This window comes from Tachypleus tridentatus, chromosome 10 (assembly GCF_004210375.1).
Source record: "Tachypleus tridentatus isolate NWPU-2018 chromosome 10, ASM421037v1, whole genome shotgun sequence".
NCBI lineage: Eukaryota > Metazoa > Arthropoda > Merostomata > Xiphosura > Limulidae > Tachypleus > Tachypleus tridentatus.
Genome location: NC_134834.1, coordinates 164,549,930 through 164,571,877, shown reverse-complemented (window position 1 = coordinate 164,571,877; position 21,948 = coordinate 164,549,930). Strand labels below are relative to the sequence as shown.

Here is a 21,948-nt window from a genome sequence, read left to right as displayed (position 1 = left end):
GTCCGAAACTTTTGTTCCAAGAGGAAAGGGGCGCAGCGAAAACCTTAGGATCTTACAAAGCTAACGTTCGTTTTCCTGCAGTGGAAAGTTTGGTTTGTTTTGAATTTCGCCCAAATCTATACGAGGGTTATCTGCGCTATAGTCGTTCCTAGTTTAGTAATGAAAGACCACAGGGAATGCAGCTAGTCATCACCTCACCCAAACTCTTGGGCTACTCTTTTACCAACAAGTAGTGTGATTAGACGTCACATTGTAACGACCTTACGACTGAAAAGATGAGCATGTTTGATGGATGGGGATTTGAATCCGCCACCCGCAGATAGCGAGTTGAACGCCCTAACCTCGCCATGTGAGACTATCGCAGTAGACAGAATACAAATAGTCCATTGTGTAGGTTAGGGTTAAAAAAGAAGAACTAGAAACTATTAATAATAATAATTTGTGTTGCTGTTGAAGAATGAAATGTGCTTCATTGGTTGGTTGTTGAGAATGAAAAATGAGTAAAGTAAATAAATGAATGACAGTCATTAACCCGCCTCTCAGATGGCACATCATGCAAAAGGTAAACAAAAAACAACAACAAAAACGTTATTATTCGAGTGTTTAAATCAAAATTTTAAAGTATTACGAACTGAGAATGATGTTTTCCACTTTAAGAAATTTCCTGTTTGAAATATACATGAATACATACATCTAAATAAATACTTTCTTTACAATGCATGTACATTCGGAGAAAAAGGGTAGCAAAATGCTAGCAAATTTATTTTGGAATGCTTAGCATGCTCTAAGTTAGCTTTATTTGAATAGAAATCGTTCTTAAAAGGTTTCTTATTTTCTACCATGTTCTGCCAGCTGGAAACGTATAGTTCTGGAGCTTCTTGGGTTTTATGTTCACCCAACATAACGGTTGCTGCAGAAAATACAATTATTCTCTCGTGCATGATTTGTTTTTATGCAATGTGTAATGCATTTCGATCGTCTAGCAAGAGAGACTTGATAGTACCAGCAAAGGAGATTTCCAGGGCTGGTACGTTTGGATTTAGAAATAGAAAATACCATTTCATTCGTTAAAATGAAAAAAAAAAGAAAATAATCTAACGTGTATGTTACTGCCTTGGTATGTATTTCAAACACAGTATAATCAATGACCACTTGGAATTGTATCATGCTCAGAGCTGAATCGTGTTACAAAATATATTTAACATTGTGTTTTACATCGTCTAGTAACTTCTTTACTGTCAAGATATCTGAAAATAACATGGCGACTTTTATGATTTTGTGGAAAATTGTGCTATAACTGTGTGCCAGTAACTTTTATACATGTACAATATGTCTTCTTTACTGTCAGGATACTTGAGGATAATGCGTTGGCTTAAATAAATATTTATGTGGAATAGTCTGCTATAGTTTAGAGTCATGTTATCTGTGCTTCTTTGGTTTTATGCCTAATGCGTACGCCTTTGAAAAAATTATAAATTCAACACCGTTCAGCTTTTTTTTTTTTAAATATAAATATAGATCAATAATTTACGGTCCTGATCGAAGTACATAATTCTAGTACTTGCATGAATAAATCTGTAAATGTTTCAAAAATTAAAAAAGTCTTCACTAAAAATAATTTGCGGATTTACAACTCAAATCTGGGGTTTAATCTGACAGAGCACAGATAACCCATTGTATAGCTTTGCGCTGAAACAAAAACAGCAACAATCAGTGATGACGAGAAACCCACTTGTTGAGAAATTTATATGCAAAAACGGCTCGTTTGGGCTGAGAAAACACTTTACATAGAAGAGCGAACTATGTAAAGTGTTTTCTCAGCCCAAACGAGCCGTTTTTGCATATAAAAAAACAGCAACAATTACGCACAAAAAATGAACTGAAATAATGTCTAAATAATTTTGTGTATAAATTTAAATAAAAATCTGCATGTAAAGTGTATGTTCTACTTTAATAAAATTAAATATTATTAATTAAAGCAGAGCAAATACTCTCGAATTATGTTGTAATGTATCACCTAACTTTAGTAATTACGTGTAGATACAATGCAATATCTTGTATAAATTATGTGTAATTGTTAAGATAAACAAACCGATACATCTATGCTGCAACCATAGTGGTCTCCCAGTGGGTCTGCTGCAAGTTTACTTATCTACTACACTAAAACACTGAGTTTGTTTCCCCAAATAGCCTATTGTTTAGTTTTGAGCTAAAACAGACTGTTTGATCCAATTTAGACACAATTTTTAGCTCTAGCGAAGCGCATGTGATACTATAATTTGCTACATAAACTGTTTGTTCAGTATTAAATACGCTATGGTAAAACACGTATTTTGTGTTATGAGATATAGATACATTACGGTAGCTAACATTGTGCTTAAATCTTTGAAATGTACTGGTACGACAGCACAGCTGTTATATACTTCAATATGTTACACAGGCCGTGTAATCTCGTGTAGGTGTTCTGTGATGTGTCACACAAGCTGTGTAATCACATATAGATACGCAGTAATATATGACATAAAATGCACTACATAAAATAATGAGTGTTAATAAAAACAAATAGTCTTGTACGATTAGTCTGGCACCTAACATCCGCCACGAGTATTACATATAGTAAAAACGGAAATGAAGAAATGCTAAAATATTCTCCTGAACAAAAGAAGATACCAAAACTAAATTAAACGTTTGTAGAAGCGTCTCTGAAAATAACGAGTTTTATTTTAGTGTTACACATGTCTCTGACAAACATATCCGAACGTACAAGTCATACAGGGACGTTCTAATGACTACTGTCCAAATAAAAATAATATCGTTTTAGACTTTTTAGACTTTACAAGCCAAGCGCCCTAACCAACTGGCCATGCCGGTAAAAATTGTTTTGAATGCCATCCTTCCATAAATAGGATACAATGTATATTTATTTGGGAATATTCAAGTAATACCTTTTTAAATTTCCATTATATTTCTATATGTAGTTAATTACGTCTGTGTTAACTGGATATCTTAAAATTATAAACGTACGCTAATTACTTTACACAGGTTACATATTGTAACACTTGTTCCGAAGTCTCAGACTGATGTGTGTTGTATTGTAGAGTTTTGAGAAGAGGCTTATAGAGACGATGTGAGATTGCAAATTCTATATTTTTTGATGATTATTTATTATTATTCTATCGTTTAGTTTGTCGCGGAATTTTTAGTTGCATTAAAATCCTAACTCATCTTCCAGCTAATCATTTGTATTTTGAGTAAATACGTATGTATGATGAAACTAACACCATCTTCCTTAGCGATGACATGCAGATATTATTAATGTAGCAAACGATTACGTAAATTTACCATCACATGAGGTGTACTATCGTGACCTACTCAGTGAATAAATACCTGCCAGAAACTTTACTGAGAAAGAGAGTCACAAGATATATTACGGTTCTGAATTACTGCTTAATAACTTCTTTACTACCACGATTCACATAAAAGATTGTAAGTGTTTAACGTTTGTTTATTTGTATATAATTAAACACAAAGCTACACAATGGGCTATCTGTGCCTATCAAAAACATGACATAAAAGAAAACTAAATAGAACCAGATATCTTCAGTCATGAAATGAGAAAAGCTTAAAATGATTAACAAGGAAAAAAACAATAAACGTAATAAAAAACACAAAACGTATATCTAAAGAAAAGATGCAAAACAGGGTGAAACTTGTTTAAAAAAATCAAACAGGGAAAAACAAGTTAGGAAGAACCACATAAGTTGGGCTTTAAATAAACTGCAAAATAAACCTGTTAAGAAGAAATAGAAAAATCAGGAAATGATAAATATATTCATGAAAACTTCAAAAGTTGATAATCTACCGAAGAAGAGAATAAGATAAAAATTGTAAAGAATCCCCCCTGAAAAAAGATAATCTACTCAAAAAGAAATCAGATAAAAATTGTAAAAAAAAAACGTAATGTACCCAAAACGAAATATGGTAAGATTATTATTGTAAAGAGAAACAAAAAAGCAAGTGATATATTCAGGAAGAAATAATACAAAGTTTCGTTTGCAGGTTAGCACAAACAACACAATCTGCTATTTGTACTATGGCCACCACGAGTATTGAAAACTGGCCTTTAATTTCACGAGCCTCTCAGATTAACCGCTGAGCCACTTCGGAGGTGGGTAAGTGGAGCTACAAGATAAAAATTGTAAAGAAAATCCAGAAATAATACTTATGAATAAATAATGTGACAACAGAACTAGGAAAAACTTTAAAAATAATAGCCTATTTAGAGAAAAATAACAAGAAGTAAGAATTTCGTCTGTAAACCTCCAAATTAAAATTTCAAAACTTTAAAATATTAGTATAAAGGTTACTGAAACGTTTTGATTTCAAAAAGAAAGGTAAACATATTGTTTATTATTGAATTTCGCGCTTTAACCACCTAGCCATGCTGGGCCGGGAGTCATATGAACAAATTTCATTTGTGTTTGTCTTTTTTTTTTTTTTTTTTAAGCGGAAAGAATCAGAAAAGCGTACTTTTATTTTGTATTCCAAGACTGAGCAGTTAGGAATTGCGAACCATTGCCCTATGTTTTGAATGGTCTTTCGACGAATGTTAACAATTTTACAAGCTTTGTCAATAACAAATGGTCCTAGACTTTAGTATAATATTTTTAAGGGATGACACAGAGGTAAAAGTAACCAATATATCTAGCTTTAGTTGTTTATTGCAAACTGTACAAATTTTGATTAATTCTCCGTTGTAATTTTTTTTTAAAAAAAGTGTGTGTGTGCGTAACAGGTCAAATTTAATACATGTTCTCGTTACGCAGTGCTTTTAGAATAGAAATAAGAGTTATCAACCGTTGGTCTAGACGAAACGTTCAACATAGCGAGGGTAATCAATTTGCAAAAAAAAAAGTTAAAATAAGAAAAAATACATTCTTGACGTTATCCGTATTATCTGATTTAAAGAAAGCTAAAAGGGCATTTACAGTTTCATAATAAGGTCATCACGAACATTTTCTTAATATTATCTGAAGTATTGTAGATAAAGGTACTTACAATAAAACGGGAAGGCTGTTGACAACAAGAGTTGATCCGTTTGTTACAATATTTAATTGAAATTTACGTCGAGAAACGAGTTTTGTAAAAACTTAATTGATCGCTGGCTGTACGTATTCGTTCACTAATAATGGTTTTAATACATTATTATTTGAAAGCATAATAAGCTGTAATTGAAAACAGTACTTTCAATGTTTATTTGTAGAGTGTATGTCCTATCGTTCCTGCATTAAACGTCGTGTTACATAATTATATAAAGAAATTTTGTACTGTGTCGTTTAAATGTCATGTTTCATACAATTTCCCATTTATACTGTTCATCAGAAGATTCATGCAGCACTCTAAATGGAGTAATGTCATAAACATTTTAAGCTCAAAAATTCCTTGTGGCTTTATTTCAATTTTGTATTTGTTCTTTTTTATTGGTTTAAACTGAGTTGCAAGTAATTTCGAGATGAGACGATCCATCTAAACTTAATTATAATTCCCTGGAACTCTAATATATTTATTAAATGTGAAGCGAGACGGCGATACAAGTATCGTATCGTGAAGCTTTAATACGATTGTATCGGTACATGGTCCAGTACGATACGATTTATGTGTCTTTACGAACTTTGGCAAGATTTCACTAAACATTATAAATCTTTCGTAGAGAAAAAAAATTGCTAATAAAGTATCTTGGCTAAAAATGAATGGGAGATGAGTATTGAATATTACATGTTGTTTTCATTTATCAAAAACATTGCATGTAAAGTTAAATAAATAAACAATAATAAAATAGATAGATATTAAAATATATATGATTTCACTTCTCTTGCCGGCCCGGGGGGTTAAAGCGTTCGACTCGTAATCTGAGGGTCGCGGGTTCGAATCGACGTCGTATCAAACATGCTCGCCCTTTCAGCTGTGGGATCGTTATAATGTTACGGTCAATCCCACTATTCGTTGGTAAAAGAGTAGCTAAAGATTTGGCGGTGGGTGGTGATGATTAACTGCCTTCCCTCTAGTCTTACATTGCTAAATTAGGGACGGCTAGCGCAGGTAACCTTTGTGTTGCTTTGCGCGAAATTAAAGAAAAACAAAACAAACAAACACTTCTCTTGCCAGCCGCCATTTAGTTGATAAACCCCGAGAATTTGAAAACGCACTTTTTAAGTGTGAAACATTTAAATAAGACGGTGTTAGTGATATAGATAATGAACTCCAGACAAGACTGCTATACTTTGTAACAAACCGTTGATAAAACTTTTGTATCTAGATACGTATGGCATCAACTACTGTGATCATATACGTACCTCTAATATTTATTAAAACATGAAACTAAGAAGTTTTAAAATTACAAATGAATTAGCGAAGAAAAGCACAAGCATATTTTATGTGGATGTTATTTTCTTGGAAGCGCAAACTGTTAAAATGTTTGTGTTGTTTTCAGATTTCTTTTACTGTGCATTATACATCTTAAATTTGTACGTATCCTTTAGTTATTGGGCTTTTGAATTGGCTAGATATGAGTGTTTGTTTTTTTTGCTACGGCAAAGAATGAATGCAGGTTTCGAAGGAATAATTAAAGACTTGTTTTTTTTTCACTACTCTTTATCACTGTTCTATACTAATTATACATGAATCTCATATATAATTAGTTACCATGTCAGAATAGTTAACAAATGTTACTGTATAAAATCAATATACACATGCACAAGATAACGCTATCATTATCTGTGCTTGCAAGAAACCGGATATCGATACCCTTGGTGGGCAGAGCATAGATAGCATCTTGTGTAGCTCTGTGCTTAACTTCAAACAAACAAACAATATATCTACCGGCCTGGCATATCCACGTTGTTAAGGCAGTATCTAATTTAGCAATGCTAGGTTATGGGAAAAATCTAGTCAACATCACCCACTTGCCAACACTTAGGCTATTGTTTTACTATTTTTAAAGCTCGGAGGGAGTTTCGAAGTTCTCTTAAAGCTAGGATTGAATACAATATAATTTTTTTAAACTTGTTTTGAAAACTTGATAAGCAATTACAAAAATGATTATCATACATTAAATCCTAAGTGTTAATGTTTTCATCGTAATCTTACCAATAATAGAACTATACTGATTGTCGTACCTTTAGGTTTTCTTCACTCTTGCTCCAGAATATAACATTCTACTAAACAAGGTACTAACGCACTTTTCATCAATACAAATAAAAACATTACAAAGAGACTCGGCTCGGCATGGCCAGGTGGGTTGAGGCGTGCGACTTGCATCCCCATCACACCAAACATGCTCGCCTTTACAGCCGTGGGTGCGTAATAATGTGACGGTCAATCCCACTATTCGTTGGTAAAATAGTAGCCCAAGAGTTGGCGGTAGGTGGTGATGAGTAGCTGTCTTCTCTCTAGTCTTACATTGCTAAATTAGGGACGACTAGCGCAGATAGCCCTCGAGTAGCTTTGCGCAAAATTCAAAACAAACAAATCATACCGCTCTTTTTTTAAATGGTTTAAACAGAAATAAATTTATATAAACTTTTTACAAAGCTTTGCCAGTGTAACTATTTGTTTAAATTTACTCTACTAAATCAAAACCTAAAATAGTACTACAATATCTACTAATATAGAGATTGAGTAACAATTTCAAACACTTGAACGAAAAGGGTTGAGAATTGTGTTGGGTCGCCATGATAACTATTCGCCAACTTGATTTAATAATGAAGTATCAAAGTGTTGTTGCATCAAAGATGACTATTACCCCCAAACCATGGTTCAATGAAATTAAGATCTGGATATCGAATAAATCAGAATAGATAAATTACTTTTGGCTTCCTCGTAATTCTTAAGACAATTCACTTACCACATAAAGATCAACCAGTAACGTTTTAGGTATATCTCTGTAAAGTCTCGTAATCACAAATATTATAAATGTAATAAGAGAAAAGAATAAACATTATCATCACTGGGAAGAATTAAACATAATTTAACCCTGATGAAATACTTGTGGTTAGAAAATTAAGTGTTACATAATTTATGAATTAATGGTGTGATGTGAAAAACCTAATTGTATTTTGAACACCAACAGTGATAAAATTATTTTTTTTATTTAAGCGCAAAACGTGGCATCGCAGTTTACTTTTTACATTCAAAGACGAAACTTGATTAATTTTGGTTGTTGTACTTTCAGCTAATATAAAACTATCCTTACTGGATTATAAGTGAACGATGCGTTTATCATGTGTCCAAAAATGTTAAAGTTTCTCTTCTTTATTTGCATTAAATATAGCAGAACAAAGGTTAAGAAAATGAAACTAACTTAATCCAAAAATCTCTGAGCACAGTTAACGAAAAGAAGAAAATCCCTTTAGCCAGATCAAAAAATATTTCAGTAACTGTTACAAAGATTAAAAAAAATGAAAAAGTGAGCAATTTTGGTGGGGAGAGGAACAGAAGATCTTGCACCTTTAGGGAAACATTTTTTCAACATCAGTTAACAGACTGTGACTCGAATCTTTCTAGAACGTAAGACCACATTTTGTTAAATGCGTAATCTGGTTTAAGTGATTGTAGTTAGGATGTATAAACTGTTCCCCAAACTTCAATGTTTTAAATGTTAGTTTATCATGCATTTAATTTCACCATCTATTTTTTTTTTTAAGCATGGACAGTTTGTTTACTTTAAAAATTTTACGAAAGAATTTTTCAAACTAAAATAATTTCTAAAATGTGCTTCTTATTTAAAGATCATTGTAAATGTTTCATTTAAAGCTGTCCGTGTAACAGATATTTTCTTCAAGCCCATGAATAAACAATTTAAATGTTACCTTGTAGACTCCTATTTTATTGATGTTGTTCGTTATAATGCAGTAAGTAATGGATGACTGTAATAGATGACTGATTGCCAGAAATGTATTTCTGATTTCTGACTAGAACCTCATTCCATTACCTCTATCACAAAAACAAACCTTATATATTTATATACATCGGCTAAAGCTCACGTTATAATCGACCGAACCTTCATCCTAGTACTAAGAAAATTCAATAATCCTTGATTTCACAATTAGAACAACCAAGACCACTGTAATAAGATATGTGTTTTCTCTCACTTTAGCTCTCACAGATAATATGTCCTTTGTCCAAACTGATAGGAACACATTCATTCCTGACAGCAGATGTTGATGATCCCACATAGAGTAAGGGACAATATGTTTATATCTAAACTGCTATTACCGTATTCTTAATTTTAAAGAAGCCTTGTCTTTGGATCAGGAAATATCATGCAAGTTACCGTATTTTCTGTTTAGGTATAATTTTGTTTACGTTCAGAACTGTTTCTTCTCAATTCAATAGACTGTTCTTACTTTTTGCCACGATTTATGGTTGGTCCTTTTGGAATCACGTGACAAGTTTAGACCGCATAATGGGTTTAGCGTTGAGATACTGCTACTTTGCGAAATACACGACAGTTAAGATGACATAGGCGTCATATATATATATATATATATATATATATATATATGTAAAACTAAAACTAAGTGCAAGGATTATAGTTGTGCCAATATAAAAAGATTTCGAATACGCCAACATGATGGTTCTTTCAGTGCTATAAGAATATTTAAATTTAACAATACACGATGCGTAATTGTTAATTGTAAGAACTCTCAACATATCGGTATTGGCTTAAACTGTACACTTTAAAACAAGGAAAAGAGGAACAGGTTTTAAAACAGTTAATGTGAATGGGTTGGTACAAATGTTTCATGTTAAAAAATAAGTTTCCTAGTGCTTCTGGGCACAAACGTTGAAATGATTCCATTTTGTTGTTGTTGTTGTGTGTGTGTGTGTGTGTGTGTGTGTGTGTGTGTGTGTGTGTGTGTGGATGGGAAAATTACTTTTTCCGAACCTCAGGATCCCCCCCACTTCAATCCAGTTTCCCAAATATGGAACTTTCAGATTCAACCTTGTAGACTGAAGTTTTTTGTTGAATATTTCTTTATTTTATATGTCCCACTATCTTTTGTTATGCATTTGAGATGTACATCTATAAACTATTTCAAACGCAAAGATGTCGCTTGTTATGAGGATAATCAAGGCGTACATCTTTAAAAATGTGTTTGTTTTTTAATTTTGTGCAAAGCTACACGAGGGCTATCTGCACTAACCATCTCTAATTTAGCAGTGTAAGACAAGAGAGAAGGTATCTAGTCGTCCTCATCACCCACCACCAATTCTTGGACTACTCTTTCACCAACGAATAGTGGGATTGAAAAGAGGAATTCGAAGACACGTCAGATGATAAAGAATATGAAACCATCAAACATTAATTTTTCTTCTTGAACTATTCAACTATTTTCTCCATGAAAATTGTGTATAAAGTTCGTATTTCTATAAGTTATTTATACATATAATCTGAAAGGGATCTAGTCTATTAAGGAAGAGTAGTGTATTTGATAATTTGCCAAAAAGGTGGAGAAAACATTCTAACGAATGAAGACAAAACAAAAACACGGTAATATAATAGTAAGTTGAGTAAGAGTAAAAGTAACACTTGAAATTCTTTACAACAACATAGTCTCATGACAGCCTAAAAAATGGAAGCCAAATTCTTACAACTTATCCGAAATTCAATCGAAACTGGGGACCGATACCCCGATTGTTACAATATTACGAAATACGAGGGCTGTTCAAAAAATACGCGGTCTGACGTCATAAAACAAAATGTACTTTATTTAGAAGTTACAGGTCTGGGACCCCTTCAAAGTACTCTCCTCCCCAACACACACACTTATCCCAACGGTGTTTCCACTTGTTGAAACAGTCCTGGTACGCTTCTTTTGTAATGTCCTCCAGCTCCTTCGTCGCATTTGCCTTAATCTCGGGAATCGTCTCAAATCTTCTTCCTTTCAAGGGTCTTTTGAGTTTGGGGAACAAGAAAAAATCGCAAGGAGCAAGGTCAGGTGAGTAGGGGTGGGGGGTGGGGAAGAACGGTGATCGAGTGTTTGGCCAAAAACGCACGAGTTCTGAGGCACAAATTTCGCAGCAACGCGGTGCATCTTCAATTTTTCGGTCAAAATCTCGTAACAAGATCCAAGTGATATCCTACACTCTTCAGCAAGCTCCCTGACAGTCAGACGTCGATTTGCTCGCACCAGGGTGTTGATTTTGTGGGTCGTCAGTTGACGTGGAAGGACGTCCAGGACGCTCATCATCTTCAATGGACTGTCGACCATCCTTAAAACGTTCATGCCACTTTAAACATGCCGTACGATTCATAGCAACATCACCGTAAGCCGTGTTAAGCATAGCAAAAGTTTCAGTCGCAGATTTTCCAAGTTTAACACAAAATTTCACAGCAAGTCGTTGCTCCTTCAGGTCATTCCTTCTGAAATCCGCCAAACGAGAAAATCGCACTTTTTTTAAAACCGCGTAGCTAATACACAAATGAAGATACCTGCAATCGGGAAATGGCGTCGTAATCAGCTGATCTGTGCAAACCTAGCGACACCAAGCGGATTCCCCTGGAACCAACTGGAGCCGCGCAATTCAAACAGTCCGCGTATTTTTTGAACAGACCTCGTAGTCTACAACAAACTTCGTTAACGTCTTTCACCACTGTTTCAGTTTCTTTTTGCTTTAAGTTACAAATGTGTGTGTGCGTTTTCTTATAGCAAAGCCACATCGGGCTATCTGCTGAGTCCACCGAAGAGAATTTTTTGATTTTAGCATTATAAATCCGTAGACTTACCGCTGTACCAGCGGGATACAACTTGTAAATTTACATATTCGGTGATTTTGCATTTCTAAGACCTCTCTTACAACAAGAACCACATGTTATTATTGAGCTTTTCCATGTTTTTTTTTCATTAACCTCCCTTCGCTACCAAACTATCGGAGGTCGCTTAGCACACTATTCACAATACCAACAAATGCTATTCAATACAAAGTATAAACTAAAAATTGTTGTTACAACTACATCGATATGAATAACTCCCACGGCTGCTTGACCTGATAATATTTACAAATTTGATTCTTTCTACAGGTGGAGCTAGTAGTTAAAATTCCAACAGTATTTCAAGTTTTATTTTCTGACTGCCTTTTGTAGCTCTGAAATGTTTGCACGAGTTCATAAACAACAGGTAATATTCAAGTTATCATATGAAATCGTTAAAGTAAAAAAAAGAAATAATTACTTGATTATAGTTTTAACTGTATCTTTCAGAATGGCATGGCCAAGCGTGTGAAGGCGTGCGACTCGTAATCTAAGGGTCACGGGTTCGCACCCTCTTCGCGCCAAATATGCTCGCCCTTTCAGCCGTGGAGGCGTTATAATGTTACGGTCAATCCCACTATTCGTTGGTAAAAGAATAGCCCAAGAGTTGGTGGTGGGTGGTGATGACTAGCTGCCTTCTCTCTAGTCTTACACTGCTAAATTAGGGCCGGCTAGCACAGATAGTCCTCGAGTAGCTTTGTGCGACATTCAAAAAACAAACAAACAGATCTTTCAGAATGCTTGCGTAGACTACACAAACGGCTGACTGCGCAAAGCGGATTCTAATTTTCTACTGTCACACTAGACGGAAAAGGCAACTAGAGATTAACACCAACGCGTGGGCTACTCTCGTTCAACCCAAGGCTCGAATATACGGAGCGCAGTTTTGAGACAATGGACTTGGAACCAATAATCTTCAGGTTAAAATACTTTGTACGTTAAGAACTAGGCAACGCCCAGTCCTAATTATAACAGAATTGTTAGAAATACGTTTGCACATAACCCTTAAAATAAACACTTTGAACAGTGAAATTACGTTTATGTGTAGGCATCAAATACAAACACCAAGTATGTTATCTTGCAAATTCTAGCAAACGAGGTTTTTTTATATTACGTATTTTTAATAATTCAAGACTGTTATATAGACTATTTACGTGAAAATATAAGATTTGCACATTCTTGTTTCTAATGGATTTCTCAGAATAAATATTCCGTATTTCAAAATTAAAAGAATTTAGGAATACAATTCTTGAAGCAGCGCGTCTATATATAAAAAAATATACTGAAGGAAACGCATATATAAATTCGTCCGAAAAACGGAGAAAGAAATTGCGGGAAAGGTTTAATCAAGTAAACTTTTTAAATCTAAAGAATTTCTTTCAACTTCCTTGCCTGTGCTGCGTAACATCTCCAATCTTTCTTTCCTCACATCATTAAAACTTATTTTTCTAAGGGCTCTTCATAAATCCTAGTCAATCTGTAATTGCATCAGAAAATAGAGTTGATCAACACATCTTAAAGTTAGGATAGCTGATACCACAAATGAACCAGGACCAGGCCTAATGGTATTCTATTCATGCTGCGTGATTGTTGCTTCAATAAGCCTAATTGAACCCAGCTAGCATCCTCCCGACAAGCGTTGCCCGGAGGAGGACTTCACTGCAAAACGTCGAGTACATCTTGAACGAGATAATGAGACCTAGTTGGAAACAAATTAAGAAGAATTGAGCCAACAATGTGCAACTTTACTCTACCTTATGAAGTTAGCTAAAACAAGTTGTGAGTGGAGGCACGCGAACTTGCTTGATAAGAAAGAAAAACGTGCTCATGAACCTGGTATTAAAGTAACCAAAGGTTTTTGCTTCGAGCGGTAAATGTATGTCCATAACTTGTGTGTGTGTGTGTGTGTGTGTGTGTGTGTATACGCACACGCAAATGTGTTTTAGAAGCCTATGTTATTTGTTCAACTTAAAGTTTCATTTTTCATACATTTTTGCAGCATACGAGGAGTTAATTAGATGACCTATCCCTTTTATTTTATTGCATTACCAGAGAATTCTGATGAATGGGTCAGTACTAAATACTTTCTCAACGACACAAGTGCTTTTTCGTAAGGTAGATTCACACACACATACACAAACTAAACTGCATTTTGTTACAACTTTCTGATTAAATAATTTAATTTAAATCTCACGTTTGTGATGATATAAAAAGTAATTTACTGTGTTTTATATATATATATATATATATATATATATACATACCTACGTTTTAGCTTGTTTTTTGATTTTCTGAAATTACTGTCACGTACTGTTTGGATTTTAAACTTAGCACAATGAGCGAGCACAACATACCATGAAATAATTATTCTCACTATTTCCAAAGCAAGACCTGTGTTTAACCGCGCACATTTATCTAACTATGGTTGTAATCAAAACAGTTGAAAATGTTTTCACAGATGAGCGCCCTCGAAATGAAGTGAGGAATTTGCATTTATACAGATTTGTCCATCTACTTCAAATGTCTTGAAAACAGTTTCATTTGTTCATTTTCGTCTTAGGTTTGAGATACATAGTAGCTATCTCCGTCGGCAAAGGTACCGTATGATTACTTTTCACAAGCTTAAACTAAGAAAGGTAACATATGGATTGAGTAAATGTGTATTTTGTGTATTACACCAGCATATTAAAAAAACAAATAAAAACTTTTGGATGCTAGCAGAGATCTAGTGACAAATCACTAATGAAATCAAATAAATTTAGGGATAACCAGCACTGGAAATACTTCATTTAAATGTATGCACATAATTCTTAGACTTCTTTTTTAATAAGAAATAGAAACAAGTTAGAATTTAATGTTCAATTATAATAACGATTTCACAAACCACACATATATACAGGAAAGTATTTCAAGCTAAGCTAGTTAGATGCTTTCTTTTTCTCGAACAGAAGTGACAACGAAGAGAACAATGAATAGAATTTGAGAACAGTAGTAAGTTTCAAACAGTTAATGGGAAAAGGAAGGAGTGTAGTATCGTAAGTTAATAAACAGAAAAGTAAAACATTTAATGACGATCTTGCTAAAGCGTGGTCGAATAATAAACAAGCCTTCGACCACTTAGAAGTTTCATTTTGATTTGAAAAACGTAACATAGTAACGTTTTTTTTGTTTGTTTTTTTGCTAGTGTACTATGTGTGTTGCATTAGTTCGTAAATAGTGTGTTGCCATGATTCTCTGAATGAGAATTAGTTTTAGATTTTTTTTTAGATTTTAGTTAAGTTGATTATAAGCTAACAAACTTATTAGTAAGCTTACTGGATTCTTACAAATCCTCAAAATAATTTTGAACTGTTCGTTTAGACTTTTAGAGCAAAGCCATATTAGACTATTTGATGTGTACATTGCGGGAAATCGAGCCCCTTGAACGCTGCAAGTTCGTAACTTTACCGCTGTAAATTAATACTTATGTTGGTATGTCTTGTGAAATACGGGTCTTTGAGATCATGGCCGAGAACGACGTCAACAACAAGGGTGCCTAACTAAAAAATAAGTTCATTCATATATTTATAAATATACATCATTGGTTGGTTTATATTATACATCCTGTAACTGAAATATAGGTATTACACTTTAATCACTACCTTATAAACATTAATAGTTACTATTATCAATAAGTTCACATTTAAATAAGTATGTTATTCTATTTAAAGTCGTTACAGTTTAAGTTGACTTTGAACTTTGATAAACGAAAACTAATAATTAAGAAGAAATGTTTTTTTCTGCCTATCAATCAGTCAGCCAGGACACCTCATTATAATTCTGTACTTTCGCAGTACCGTTTAAAACTGTCCAGAAAAGAATTCAGTACATCGATAGAACCAATATTTAAAAATACCAGAATATTTCATTAAAAGAGGGTAGACATGGTATAAGTTTGAATAATCATCCTAACGAAGCCAAGGAGCAGTAAAACATAATATAGACTGTGAATATAAAATATCATACTGTACAATGTAAAAAATAAGTTTATTTACCTTGCAAGAAATTATACTAATCAAATGGAACTAAACAAACTGCTAATAAGTTTAAACGCTCCTATGTAGGTCAGCGGTAAGTGAACGGACTTAAAACGAAAAAAAATATGGGTTTTGATTCTCCGCTGTGGATAGAGCGCTGATAGTACATTATGTAGCTTTGCACTAAGAAAACAGCAATAATTTTAAACACTTCAGTTTTGACTGATTTAACAGTGTCCATTTAGTAAAGTGTCTGTTGCAAGACACTGCTTACAAGAGTTTCTGATTAAGACTAGAGCTTATTGAATTGACTGGGTTACAGCACTCACAGTTTTGTAATGTCAATATGTGCGAGGTAGACTTCTTATGTGTTTAGCACTTAACACAAAAGCTTGTTGGATATGACCATTTTTTAGATGGTTTGTTTTGAATTTTGCGCAAAGCTATACGAGGGTTATCTGCGCTAGCCGTCCCTAACTTAGCTGTGTAAGACTAGAGGGTTTATTAGATGAAACGGAAGAACACGGAAAAGAGTGGTTACACCTTTAAATCACTTTTAATAGACTCCAAATTACATTTTTAAGTCATTAACTCTCACAGGTAATTTTTCTTTGTTTTTTTTAAGTTGTTCGTGTTCCCAGATTACATTAATCTTCTATTATTTTTACTTATATTTACTTGTCACGTGCGTTACTTTACAGAAAAATATCCTGAAACTGAAATATCGAAACTACATTTATTACTCATTTTCACTCTTCAAGCCACAACTTCGTGTACATAAAGAAACCACATATATTGCGATTTACAAAAACACAACAACAAAACAAAGTATATATTAAACAACAACAATATTTGTCGTATTTTAATGTTATATTTAACTCTCGTATACGCTAAAGTTTTATTTGGTGGTTGTCATGCATGTAAACATTACACTACTTCTTGTTATGGGTACTTTCTACCAAGAAGACAACTTACTAGATTTTCTAACCGAGCGTTTGTAACGGATTTACTATTATATATTTAATATCGATGTTTTAGTTAAATATATATATTTAGAAATGCATTTAACTTTTTGTGTTAAATATGTGCTGCGAAATTCCCGTCTAATCTCTAAATTTGTAGAAGATTCTCGAGTGTACAACAATTTATTAAATATGTAAAATATTAGTGATAAGAGTGTTGTTGTCTTTTAAAAATCTCACCTTAAAGTTTATAAATCGACGCGCGAGAAAACAGTTTGATACTGTTTGTTTGTTACAGTTAGTATACTCTAAACTTCAGAAGCTATAACTCTTATAGACGCTTATTAATGGGAAAATACAGATATTCGGCAAGAAACTTTTATAGGTTTCGAACACTACAAACTGTTTAACTTTAGTGAATTATCTTGAAAGTTATTTTCACACAAACATCGCATAACGTCAGCGGAAAAACTTACGTGTGAATGGATAGCTAGATTTCCCATTAAGCAGTGTTTGTCTGTGTATCAACACAAAATTAATTCGCGTGTCTTGAACCGTCGCTAAGATATTTAGTTCCAGACAAAATAGAAGACTTGTTATTGTTTGTATGTTTTTAAAGCTTTTGTATATAAATTATTGTTTGTAATAATCATCGCTGTTTGCATATTAAAGTATATTCACCTTAATAAGGAAAACTGTATGTGCGCCAAACTCGTTGCTAAGCGTTATAAATCTGATACATATTGACATACAATTAACGCATAAATTCACATTTCCGGCTATTTGAAGTTGTAATACAATCACAATGAATAGGAAGTTCGTTCGAGAGAAATAATACGTAATATCGTTTAGTGAAAAAAAGGCAGAGTATCACAAAGTACAAGGGCCCACTGCTTGAAGCACTCCGATTTTCTTTTGGCATATCTTTCCAAGAAGGTAATCCTACCAAATTCTCTATCATTGCGGTTTAGTAAAAAAAATAAATAGAGCTTCACACGGACCCGCTGCTTGTATTTTGTTCTCAATACCACTGAACACAAGGGCGAAGGAAGAATTTCTACTCACACATATGAATTTTATGTGAAGCATATAATGAACATTCAGATGTACCAAACAGCAACACTTGTTCCACGTAATAAACTGGTGTCATCTAGAAGAATCACTGTTAATCCTTATAGGCATAGGATATTCGAAGATTAGAACTTCTTGCTTGGATACTCTAATATGGCCTATTAATCTCGTTGTTAGCGTAATGGATTTCTCGTGTATTATAACTCAAGTCCATTTATTAATTTCGTCGTTTTGCGTTTTTCTTAAAAGGCGATACGAGATGCAATATATGTTTATTGTTATAGGTATACCGTTACTTTACATTAACTCAGCTTCCAAGCACCTAAATATTATTAATAGTTTCCCTGTCTGTAGCTTCCAAACAAAACATAAACGACCTAAGACACCATTATTAAAGGTACTTAATTATGCAGCAATTAACACATTTCTAATTATATTACGTACTTCTAGCAGGCACAAACTGAGATATCTAAGTACACCAAGCATACTATGTATGTATGTATGTATAATGAATGCTTATTAACATTTGTTAGTAGCATTACTTGAAGCGTTCAGTTGAACTGGAAATCGACAATTTTAACTTGTTGCTAGTATGTATTTCGTTTAATTTACCTTAGCTAAAAGTTATTTAATACTGCATCATTTAATATAATATAGAACTGAAATTTTCATTGTTAACGTCCCTTACATGCGCGTGTACTAAATTTCCAATTTAAGAGTTTTCTAAAATTCACAAATAATTGTATTAATTTTGAAATATCCGTAAGGGAGGACATACAGCCAGCAGCATCCGTAAGGGCTTCGTCCAAGAGTTGAAATCGAATCACTTGACTGACTGTCACTTTTATAACAAGCCCACAGCTGAAACTGCAGAGCGAGATTAGCGTTGTTCTTAGTTTTGTACTTGCTTTATCTTTGCTCAAACAGCCTTAATATGAGATTATTTACTTTTGATATTACATTAACGTGCCCTTATTACTATTACATTTCTACGACTGTATGAATAAATGAAATTCATTTTCTGAAAGTCGTATTAACGTTTTTTGCAGCATGGCGCGAAAAAAAAGTACTCATCATCATCTAATGGCATCCGTACACAGTTGTTTTTAACTGAAAACCTTTCAGTTAACTTCTTCTGCAGAGAAAATACTGTAGGAATTCCTCGACAACACAATCTGCTAATCAGTAAAAGGTTCGCACTTATATGGAGACTGGGAAAATGGATCGTTCATTTATTTTCAAATAAATACAAACACGCAACAGCCTTTAAATGAAATATAATGAGCCATGATGCGTCTGTTTCATTAAAGCTATAGTTACGTCAGCGTTCTGTTTCAGTTGATGTTTTAAATGGATTTGTAAACTGTGCCAGATTTGCTATTTATGACTGTTAATAAAGAGAGCGCATTATAAATCTAAATCTGGCTAGATTTTTTATTATATCTCCATGATTATATATATATCATAGTTTAACGCACAGAATATCTCCAAAATATTCCATGAATATATTTGGAGGTTATTATACCATTATTGTTAACCGCGTGAAGTTAAATTATCTTATGTTTAACAAAACACTCTTGACACATCAACCAGTGTTAACAATATACCTGGCATGTTACGGCTTTGCTGCACTTTTGATATTTTCAGGTGATCTTACGCTATCAGCATATAACAAAATTTTACATTAAAAAACTAGTCCCGGGGATTAAGCCCAGTAAATTCCAGGTTACACAGTCACGTGTAATAATCTTATTTATTTGCTGAAACCGAAGAAACCATAGTAGAATCCATTATCACTTAGACAGCAGCTGTGCTGAACCAATAACGGTTCCGATTACCTGTCGCGTAGTAACACGTTTTTCATCACCTGTTCTTAACCTGAACCAATAACGGTTCCGATTACCTGCCGCGTAGTAACACGTTTTTCATCACCTGTTCTTAATCTGAACCAATAACGGTTCCGATTACCTGCCGCGTAGTAACACGTTTTTCATCACCTGTTCTTAATCTGAACCAATAACGGTTCCGATTACCTGCCGCGTAGTAACACGTTTTTCATCACCTGTTCTTAACCTGAACCAATAACGGTTCCGATTACCTGCCGCGTAGTAACACGTTTTTCATCACCTGTTCTTAACATTGAACATTTTATTTGCTATACAGTAAATGTTTAGCTAGTAATTCTTATGTTTGTTCCTACACAAGTAGATTTTACCAAGTACACTTATGCATTATGTGTTATAAATTTAAGAGAATATGTTAATCGTGATAATATCAATTATCAACAACTTAAAATAAAATTCCAAACGAATTAAACATTACTGAACAACAGTCCAAACATAGAAGCTATAAATTATGAATAACAAGAAGCTGTTAAAATATGTAAAACCTTTCTGGCCTCGTCCCTTCATGATCGTGTCTGGTTAGTAAAGAGATTGTTTGTCTGTCGATACGACTGAATATTCCTCCCCTCCCCCAAATATATTTAAATCTGTCGAATTAGAAATCTGTTCATATGGGTACAACATCTTGTTACATCGAAACTATATCAACAAAAGTAATTATTTACATAAACACAGCGTGCAGTATAACAACAAAAGATGTAATACATCTAGAATTTTTCAAATTTGTATTCCTATCTTGCGTCCCATGCTTCAGCGTGGATAAGACCTAGGCGGACAGAACTTATGAAAGCAAATAAAGGTGAGATCGTTAATTGTGAAGGCAAGTTAAACCGAGTCGCAAAGTTCTTTTCTTATGGGATTTACACTAATAAAGGGTAAAACGTAGCTTTGTTGAAGTGACACTAAAAAAAAAGTTGAATACATAATTTTTTTCTACTTTCTCCGTTTCCAACGTTATTGAAGGTAAACGAAGCGTTACATTGCCTTACCTTCACAGATAGATATAGGTGCTTTAGATGCGAATTGGCTGGGACATCCTGTGTTAGGAATTTGCTGCAAGTTTGCCATTAATTAGTTAAACTGCATGGAAAAATCTTTCTCATAATTCTATATACCTCGCAGCAATAAAACTTTATCCAACTATTCTGCAAGACTGCCTTTAGATTAAAAAAAAACGAAAAGAGAGAAAACATAAGAAACAAACAAAAAGAATGACTTGGTTTAGCAGTAGGGTTTAAGGTAAGTAATAAACCCTTTAACGTTGATACTAAACAAACAGAAAATGGCTTTGAAATACTGTCCACTAGGGAGCTTAATCAGAAAGGAGGTGCCACTTTTTCAAACGAACTGAATTGTATTTTCACTCACCGATGATTTCTTGTAATAAACGAACTCAAAAGCTTGAAATGTCTTTAGTTTAACCACAAGCAGTACCTAAATGACAACGTATGTTTGTTTTTTTTACACAAGCACAGCTGTTCATCAGTTGAAGCAGATGGCGTCTTACTCGAGCACCAACCTCTGTTATTGATAGAACATTAGCGACAGCTGGTGGTATACAGAAACATAAGTATGATCAAAACTAGATTTCCTCCTTTGGAAAGAGGGGGGGATAGGGTTTGTAGTGATGCGAGAGAATAATTGCATTTTTTAATGTATGTCGCAGATGTATAATAAAAAATCTAATGTCATTACAAGGATTTTCTTCTCTTGTTTTTTAAACAAAAAATTACTGTAGGAAACATGAAATTAAATCGATATTTAATTTGCTGTTGAAAAAAAAAATTGCCAAAATTGTAAAGCTATTTCTCTAAACTCCAAACTGACTCAGTGCAAGCCAGAGGGTAACAGGTACACTAGTATTAAAAAGTACTCTCGAACTACCAATCTTATCAAAACGTCATCAGTTTCACTTTTCCAGTTAAAGCAGATGCCTCAATCCCTTGGTTTTGGAATACTCTGTGGTGTTACACCAGTTATTGTTGTTAGAAAGTGCTTACTAAGGTTGTAAGGTTTCAGAAAAAAAATAATGTAATTAGCCAATGCTTTGGTAAGAGGTGTTTTACATAGATGAGAAACCGTATTCAAGAGATTACCGTATGCAGCATTCCTTACGAAACGAACTCATTAAGTTTAATGTTGTTGTTTTTTTCTGGTTTTAAAAAGACATGCGAACTTTGATT

At 33.7% G+C, this 21,948-nt stretch overlaps 1 long non-coding RNA gene across 3 annotated transcripts in view; it reads right to left on the bottom strand.

The window, feature by feature from the left end:
- Window positions 1–21,285, bottom strand: part of LOC143228259 (uncharacterized) — a 61,153-nt gene extending 39,868 nt beyond the window's left edge. For 2 of the 3 annotated variants that reach the window (XR_013015291.1, XR_013015289.1), the window contains exon 1: window positions 21,134–21,285. This is a non-coding gene — a long non-coding RNA (uncharacterized LOC143228259). Of the gene's footprint in view, window positions 1–8,867; window positions 9,008–21,133 lie in introns of those variants that run through there. The other variant, XR_013015290.1, reaches the window with a different exon arrangement.
- Between the last annotated feature and the right edge of the window lie 663 nt (window positions 21,286–21,948).